The sequence below is a fragment of the Atractosteus spatula genome, chromosome 4, assembly GCF_055471065.1.
Source record: "Atractosteus spatula isolate fAtrSpa1 chromosome 4, fAtrSpa1.hap1, whole genome shotgun sequence".
Taxonomy (NCBI): Eukaryota; Metazoa; Chordata; class Actinopteri; order Semionotiformes; family Lepisosteidae; genus Atractosteus; species Atractosteus spatula.
This window is the reverse complement of record NC_142709.1, coordinates 6,033,893-6,043,533: the sequence shown is the minus strand read 5'-3', so window position 1 is coordinate 6,043,533 and position 9,641 is coordinate 6,033,893.

Below are 9,641 nucleotides of genomic sequence, written 5' to 3'. Positions count from 1 at the left end.
TCATTTTTTTAAAACCCCGGGAGTCAAGGACCTCAGTATTTGTTGCACTAATCACGCTCCTGCTTGGTTTTTTTTCCCCCACAAGAGCAAGAGACTGTTGTGAGAATTTGTTTGTTTCGTTGAAAACGACAGGCTGCGGTCTTGGAGCATTACCCGGGACGCACGTCCTTTGTCTTTGTCTCAAGGCAGCGGTAGGAAACGGATACGAGGGGAACCTGCTTTTGAGAAGGAACAAGTAAAAGGTTTATTCCATGCTGAAAAGAGAAGAGAGAAAGCACAACGTTTCGGCCGTGAAGCCTGGAGCCGCGGGTGACAGGCTGGAGCGCGGCGGCTCTTCCCGGTGATGGATGATTTTAATTAGTGTTGGGGGGCGCGACCTGTGTGGGGCGGGGGGCCCCTGGGTGATGTGGAAACGGGCTGCTCGGCTGCTCTGCTGTCTGTGCTGCCCTTGCTGCTGCTATTCTCTGTTCCTCAGCCCCCGGGTCCTCACCCTCACCCCTCAGCGGTGCTGCAAGAGGTGGCGATAAGATGCCAGTAAATTGCAGGAGGAAACCTTCAGGCTTTGAAAAACCTACAGCTGTCAGTGCCCTGGAGACTTGCACCTGTTTTTGTAAGACCTCTGGAGCAGAGGTATGCAGTCCAGACCCCGGGATTTGTGGTTTTTCTTCAGTGTCCACCTCTTCTCTCCTTTAACCTGTTTGTGATGATTGAAAGTATGAGACCTTCACAACCTGCAGAGCTGCACCCCTCCAAGACTCGGTTTCCCACCACTAACCCAAAACCCGTTCTGTTCTGAGTAGCAGGGAGTCATGTGGTCACCCTCAAGAGATCTTACTTATCTTATCTATTAATCGTGCTCACGTGTTGTTTTCCTGTTTTATTTTCCAAATTGCAGGTGCTTTTCCTTTTGTATTTTACTGCCCCCAGCTGTCTGTCACAAACTGCCGTTTATTTCTAGAATGTTCTGGGATTTAAAAAAAAAATCTGCTTGCTGAAACAAAATTCCCCAGGCTGTCTGAAAATGTGTGTAAACTGTTTCAAACAGTTACTCAGCAAAAGGGTTTTAGGAACACTTTAGAACTGGGATTGGCACTTATTAAATATTTCTATTAATAAAGCAATTAACTCAGTGACATAAATGCATTAATGTGATGCATAATGTGAATAATATTTTGTTTACAAAGTTCAGTTTTGCAACCTATAAACTATTGTGTGACCATTTTCAGGTGGAGAGTAGGTCAGTGTACTGATCTACACAAAATGGAGAATTACGTGGAGAACCTATATCCATAAATGTGAGTTGTTTCTTTCTATCAGGATACTGCTATCATGGAATACAGATAATTGATAATTTACTGATGGAAAAAAGAAACACAACACCTCCTGCTCCACACTCTGGCCCTCCCGTCTGGGTGGAACATGCTGAAGAGTGACTCATCTGTGAGGAGGACCTGATGCCACTGCTGACGAGTCCATCGCAGCCTCTATCTGGCCCAAGCCAGTCGGGTGTGACGTCTAGGAGGTGTGAGCAGAGGGCCTCTGACAGGTCGCCTTGCTCTGAGGCCAGCAGCTTGGAGCCTCACTGTCCTGTCAGTGATGTGTCTGCCGGCAGTTTCAGCAGCAGTACAGGTGGCAGATCTGAAACGACCTCTGAGATGAATACCAGTCTGATGTGTCGGTCCTTCTCTGGTGTGGTCACTCGAGGGCGACCGGATCTTGGACGGTCATCTGTCCTGCCGGTCTGCTGAAACCTTCTCGGCACTCAGGACACAGTGGAGCGGCTTACTCAACCCTGGCACATGGCATGCCTGCCTGCAGTATGCCAATGGCCCTCTCCCTTGCTTCTGGTGACATTCGAGGCATTATGGGATGCACAGGAAACTGACTAAGTGTGGCTTTTTTCTTGCAGTGACCTCAGCTTTGAATTAAGGCCTTTTTAAAGGTGACCTGATCAGGCATTGTTCCACCTGGACCTCGTTGGGTAAAAGTGCACCTAAAGAGCTTTCGCGTGATTGGCAAGTTGCAATGCCTCACTGCAACAAGCTGCATTGCTCGTCAGAGGGCTTAAAACAAATCGACACCTTTTTGTGAAAGTACATAAGCTATAACTATAGTATTCTCATTCCAGAAAATGTTGCGTTTCTTTTTTCCATCACTATCATTACTGGTATACTTTTCTAGAATATATTATATTTACAACAGTAGTTGAAAGCAGTTTAGATCTTAGATCTGTGCTGTTTACATGAGAGGGCTCATTGTTCTTTACATTCTCTCTAAGTCAACCATAGCTGAAGGAAATCGTGACTCACATCTTTCTGGGCAGCTTCAGATATGTGGATTTCTAAAGAACGGTACTATAGGCTTTTATGGGAAGTTTGGATTCACTGTTCTGTTCAGGCTTTTAGAGGAAGTGTTAAAACAACTCCCGTTTGGTGTTGTAATGTATCGACTGAAAATCTGTCAGAAGGTTATGAAGCTGTCTTGTCACAATATTTGTAGAACTTACTATGCTATTGATATACTGGCTGTCATTTGGTTGGAACTATTTGTATTCCACACACATCACATTTGACCATAAACCATTCCTTTTGTTTCCCTCTCCTGCTGGCTTTTGTATCCATATCTTCTGATTTTTAACAATCTGCTGAAAACTGTAACTGTGTATAGCTGAACTGAAAGCTCAAAAGTGCTCCAGACATTGAATTCAAAATGTCCTGTCACAATATAACTTTACAATGCAGAACACAGGAGTTTCTGTAAGCTTGGTTTATGGATAGTATTCTGTTCATTATCACAGCTTTACTGAAGAGGTTAATACATTCTACTCTTAGCTGTTTCTCATACCTATTAAGGTGTGTGTGGCACGGGCCCTAGTCTTATGTGCATTAAGGTAGAGTACAGTTGTTCATTCCTTACAACCGCCAAGCAGTGTATCAGCTAACACAAAGTAGAATAACGATAGCCAAGAAGCCTGGATACCTTAGTCCACACTAAGAGTAAAATAGTATTTTATATTTCTCATCATATGAAATCCCTAATTTGAGGACTGTGTTTACTTAAATTGATTTAAAGGGTTGTATAACACTGAATATGGATCTAAATTAATAGTGTATATACTGACATATCAAAAATGCAACTCAGTATTGGATCCAGTGGCTTGTGTTGTGGTTGTGATGCCTCTAAGAATATATACACATTCATGTATATGTAATATGCACTTATACTGTATATATAGTTACCTTTTATTTTATTCCTACTCTTAATAAAATGTAACTAAAATTTCACTTAGCAAAGAAAATGTGGTATATACATATACATTTTGGTCTTTTGCCAAAACATAAAACAATGCATGAATGTTGAATGTGTTAATCTGTCCAGCCTGGCAAAAATGCTAGAATGCATTTCTCAATACACAATTTTCTAGACCAGCCACAGCTCAGTATCAGTGGTTTGTGGGAGTTCTCTTGATGTGATAACCTCAAGAAGTTGCTTCCTGTAGACTTCTCATTGGCTCAGACTCTCTGACCATTCCTGCATTCAGAAGCTCTTCAGCTCCCCCAAGCTCAGTAGTTTGCACTTCTGACACGCTTTCTTCAGATCACACTACCAGTGCTCTGCTGCAGACAATGAAGGACGATCAGGAACCCCGATTTTATGCTGCCCTAACCACTTGGACAGAGATTTGTGATGTGCATTGCTGTAAAGTCCATCTGGGGTCAGACTTAAGCTCCTGATGAGACGCCAGATTTTTGACTGACACATCCCAGTGCGCTTTGGGTTGGGAGTCGCCTTGTCCCTTATTTCTAACGGGGAGACAAACACGATGGGGATGACACTGTCGTCCACCTTAGCTTCCATTTTCTGAGCTAAACACACCACTGGCATGTTCAAAGCAGAATCTGTCATCTTCTGCCTGTTCAAAGTCAGCCAGTTTCTCTGTGACACAGTCACTTTCCTTCTTTTCAGGCTGCTGTGTAGCTGTGCAGCAGACAGCAGATTCATGAGAGCTCTGTATGCTGGTGGACTGAGAGTTTTCTGAAGGTTCCCAACTGTTGTCTTTGGGTCTCAAATAGCCTCTCTGACCACACTTTTAGGAAGAACCTTCTGCTAGTGGTATTTTTTTTATTTTTTGTATAGCTGTCACTCAAGTTTACTCTTTTTTTTGGTTGAGACCTTCTCACAATTCTGTTATTCTTTCTCTATTGTGATACACAGCACTAAGTAGAGTAGCTACACCCTACACCCTAAAGTGCACCCTATTTTAATCCCAGAGAGAATCCAGAAGCTTCTGTCAACTTCCACTAGCTTTGTGAAATCACATGACCAAATTAGGCACAAGAAGATTACTTTGACAGAATTCATTTTCAACATATTTACATGAATACACGTGAGTGTTGCTGGTACAAGCAGTACTCATGTTTGGGCATTTTATGACTTTTAATCCATATTGATAATTAGCGTACTCCTGTTTTTTCTTTGCCGGTTCAACTTTTAACTACACTTCATCCAGAGGATGAAAAAAAACTTAGAGGCAACAAGATGTATATGTCTGTATAGCGCAGCAGGCCAGCGGAGCTGGGTAAATGCACATTGTAGTACATGGCTGTGATGTTGGACAACTTGATGGCTGAACATTGCTGTGTGGTCGCCCCCTACTGGAAGTGTTTGTGCACTACAGCTTATAGAAAGCAGTATGTTGCCACCTTACAAGGCAATTCAGACTGTCTGCCAATGTCACCTGCCTTTAGAGGAAATTCAGTAGTTCAATTCCCCACCTCTGGCTCTAGAGCATGCTTGACTACTTCTAGCATTACAATATACTGGCCGTACTGTATATAATTTGTACACCCACACAGGCAGTGTGTTTCACTCCCTTCCAAGTCAGGAGGACAGAAAATACAGATAAGGAGGACAAGCTAAAAAGGCTTGGAAGGCCGTTGAATGTTTCCTGTGTGTACAGCACACGTTACACTAGGTCCTGGAAATTATTTTCTAGTTCGTGGATGGACCAAAGAAATTGTTGTATGTCACAAAAGTCAAAGAAATAAAATGCAAATGTATTCTCTTTATAGTGTTTCTTTTTTCCCCCACTTTGAGTGTGTGTAACCTACTTTTCCATTTCTTCAATTCTGAGATGAGCCTTTTCATCTCGGAACACTAATTGCTACCTAATTACAAGAACTGCCATGAATTTTCATGTTCTTGCAATCACCTCGGTCTGCCAAGATATGATTTATCCAGACACATGATTTTACAATTTTTTACTTGCTGTTTTTTTTCTTTCAACACATCACTTACCAATTGCAAAAAAAGTAACAAAGTAGCAAGTTTATTAGCTCTGATTGGTACTGTATTAAAACTTGATACATTCTTCCATTAATGATAGACTAAAACAATCCATTCTTAGACTTGTTATATTGACTCTCTCAAAGCAAATACAGCTAAGTGATGGCAGTGTTGCAGACGTGTCAGGTTGACAGTAATTTTGGACAGAATACTTTCTTTTAGAGCACTGCTGTTTTCTTTCTGGTGCCTGAGTCCACATACTGTCATTTGAGAAAAGAGAAATTTCAATCAGTTTTTCGAAAGTCCAAGCAATGCTACTACTAAGAAAACAAGTACAGAAGCAGTAGAGAAGAGTACCCAGTGGTCTCAGTCTACGGTAGATTAGTATAGAAAAACTATAGTTACAGTGCAAGCTCTTTCCAGTTGTCGACAGGAGTATTTCTGCATGCTGGCTGCCAGGCTAGGTGTCAATTATATTTGAAACCAGTTTTATTTCTGACTTTGGCAGTTGGAAACGATCATGCTTTTATTCCATTTCTTACCTTCTCACTGTGGGGTGAAATGCCCCTCACAGATGCATTTTTTATGATTTTTTTCCCCTTTACAAATCTTTAGCCCCCCATACTAAACTTAACTGAGACCCTAGCTTTTTAAGGAGAATAAAAAAATAACACGTCAATGCAAAGTGTGATTTTGTGCAAATGCTGAAACTACAAAGCCATCTTTTTAATTAATTTTTATTTTATTAGCTGCATAATTAACTAGAACACCGCCACTGCATAATTAGTTTGAATACATTAGGCACCCTTTAAACTCAACATGATGCATGTTTTCAACACGCAAAGATAAAACACAGAGCTCATCCCCCACGCTTAATGAACATGAAATTGAAAATGACTGTGGAACAAATATATATTTTGGTTGCATTCAGCTAAAGTCACTAATAATAAAATACACTGTATATGTAAAATATGCATATGCTTATTTAACTCTAAAGAAGGTTGTGAAGTATCCATCAGTAATTAGCACAGTTCTGTGAAGTTTCTTTTTTTCATTTGCATATTTTCATTTTGTTTCATCTAGGTTTGTGTGATTTATAAAGTAATTAAATGAAGGTCAAGAAATGGCTTTGTTGAAAATAAACTGCATGCTACGTGATCAGAATTTAAATCCCATTCAGACTGTCCGGCGATTTCCAGGAAATTTAAAAGCACGAATCAAGGAAAAGCAGAAGACGAAGCCATCCATACCGACGGACATCGAATCAAAACAGTATTTTTAGCGTTTTGAGAAGAGTTACTCAGGTCACATACAGTACATACAAGTAGGAGGCCATCTGGTGTTTAGAAGTGAATTATGACAGTTAGAACAAAAATAAGAAGAGCAATAACTTCAATCGTAAGATTAGGCGAAGCACAGAAGAAAAAAACAAAATATATGATTAAATAACTCGCTATGTGGCAGAACCTTTCGAACAACTCCTCTGACTTTATCAAAACCACCTAAAACTAGGTTTTAATTACTTCCTTCAAATTGTTTTTGTAGCGCATCAGAATTCCTATTAAAATACAATGCGAGTTGCCGATAAGAGTGTACAGCCTAATTAATATACTAGTGACAGTAGCTTCAAGCGCTGGCAGTACTAAACCAATTATAAGAAAAAAGCTGAATCTCTAAGTACATTCAGCACAGTCTGGCGCACGAATGAAAGGTTTAATCAGGGCCTACAAGGCAAAGGTAATGAACTAAATGCAAAATCTGTCAAATTGCAAAACAAGTACTCAAGTACGGTACTTTCCTTGAGTTTATTATTTGAAGCATTTTCTTAACCTGAATGTGTTTATTGTAGAAGGTTAAACCTTAGATTGTGAATGCATTTATATGAGATAGCCCTCACGTGAGAGCAAAACAAAACTATCAGCATAAAAAATCTTGAAAATACCAGCAGTCTTTTTGCATTGTATTTATGCATTTAGTATCTTTTAAAAAAGAAAATAACATTTCTATCTTTATCGATCTTTAAGTGTAAATTAATATACAGTATATCATGGTCATCATCTGAACACATTATTGTAAAGACCTGTGCTGGTTGTCTCGCATTACTCATTTTTAAACTCCGAACATCAGTTTCACTGTAACAGAACTACAGCATCCCTTTCATGATTTGGTGCTGTACCCAAGCCAAAATTAATGTATCGAAATAAAAATTTACCCACTTTGCGACCATTAGCCGTAAACTTCAATCCGCGAACTCATTTATCTGGGTGTGTCATCGCAGAACAAGTCCGTGGATGATGGTTTGATTTGAAAATGATCAGAGGGATGGGTCTGATCAGACTCCACAAGCTTTGTGTATGGAGTACACTTCCCATCAGGAGGTCAGGGTTACCATTCGTCAGCATTTTCCCCGCCACGTCCTCCTTTTGACTCTTGAAGTCTCTGTCTGGGAGGAATTTTCAAACATCAATAAAATTTGAAAACTGTTATAGATATTTGTATATATATATATAAAATAAACATTAAAATATCTTAAATATTATATATTCTGTACATTGTATTATATATTATTATACGTTGATACATATTAAAATATAATATTTCAAATATCCAATAGGAAAAATCAAATATATGTCCAGAATTTCCCTTCTTCTTTTCCCCCAGAGGTTTCCTCTTCAAAACGGTTCTTGTACAAATACCTGCTGGTACACATACTGTACAATATCACCCACACCCAAGCCCTCATTGATGAACAGTCCTCCTTTCTGGTTTTTGAAACACGGTAACTCTACAGGCTTACTACAGGTTTACTCCGTTGGAACCTAAACTAAGGGATTTGATGTGCAACTGAGAATGGGAGTGACGTCTACCCTCTCCTCAGAGGGGATTTTAAGAACGCATCGCAGTTACCACACATTCTCCCACATGAGCACCTGGGAGGACCAAACCATCCCTCCTCTGGATATCTTAGCCTGGCTTTCCGTGCTATTGAGGGTGAATAGAAAGAGGTGGTTTGAATGAAAAATGAAGAACAGATGCAGCTCTCAGCTACAGGCACTTGGCTGGGTTCATCTCTGCTGGTTGGCACGGATGCCCCTACCCACAGTACACTCCCAGCAGCACTCTGTTTCAGCACCAACCCTGCTGGGGAATCGACAAGGAACAGGGTCTGGACTTGAACTTCCAGTCTCCACTTTGTTAAGCTCACACCTCTCTCTAGAGCAAACAGAAATAGACTCTGGCTTTTAGCAGATGAGGTGTCGCACTGTGATGAGCACTGTGAGCCCTCTGTGGTCTTTTTGCTTATGTGAAGGGCTATATTTAATAGTTTAATGCGGGGAGTTTCTTTCTGCTATGTGGGCTTGAACACAGATGAGTCAGCATTCATTAAGCAGGAGACCCAAGGCAATTTTGAATGTTCTTTTTAAATAGGAGCGACGGATTGTTTTATGAGTCTCGAGGAAGTAGTGAACTGAATGTCTGCCCTTGCAGTCCAGCCTCCACAGGTGTCCGTGAAGAAGCCCGTGATGAGCAAATGAGCAAAAAACGGAGGCTCAGAAACACTCTGGTTGCACATCTTCAGTTCCCCTTTAGATTTTGTCAAATACATCTGGATTTATTTGAAGTCTAACAGTAACCATTACCATCTGAACATCACACAGATGGCTACAAAGAAAAGTGAGTTTATTTATTGTTCAATAGAATGCATTTATTGTACATTATTCTTTTTGTATTGTATGAAGGCAGAGTTCTTCAAAGCTACCTTCAGATTATACCAAGGCCACTGAACAATGTGTTATTTGCCAGCCTATAGTTGGCTACATTCGACAAGTACTTCACATGTAAGTCCTTTTTTCACTGGAAATGACTGAAGAAGATGAACGTTTTTGCTAGACTAAGTTTTCTTCAATATGTTTTACATTTCATGATTAAATACTTAAAGATATGAATGGTTCGGTAAATTTCCCCATTTCACTAACAATGAGGTGGTGTGAGGCGGTCCAGAAACATTTTCCAACCCAAGTGAAGATTTATTGCGAAAGCTTAATGGAGAAACATGCAGAAGTGTTCTTAATTGTACTGTACCCTGTATTCCTGTATTCCATCCATTTATCAATTTTCTAACGTCTTCTTCTGATTCAGGGTCGTGAGGGAGCTGGAGCCGATCCCTGCAAGCAAAAGGCACAAAGCAGGGTTCACAAATAAACAAACTCAAGGCAGATACTGTAACACCACAGGTGCAGGATTGAGCCCAGGGCCCCCGTGCCGTGAGGCAGCAATGCTGACCACTGAGCCACTGCACTGTCCTCAAAATGGATTCCTGAGCAGAAAAAGAGATGTGAATCAGACACTGTGAT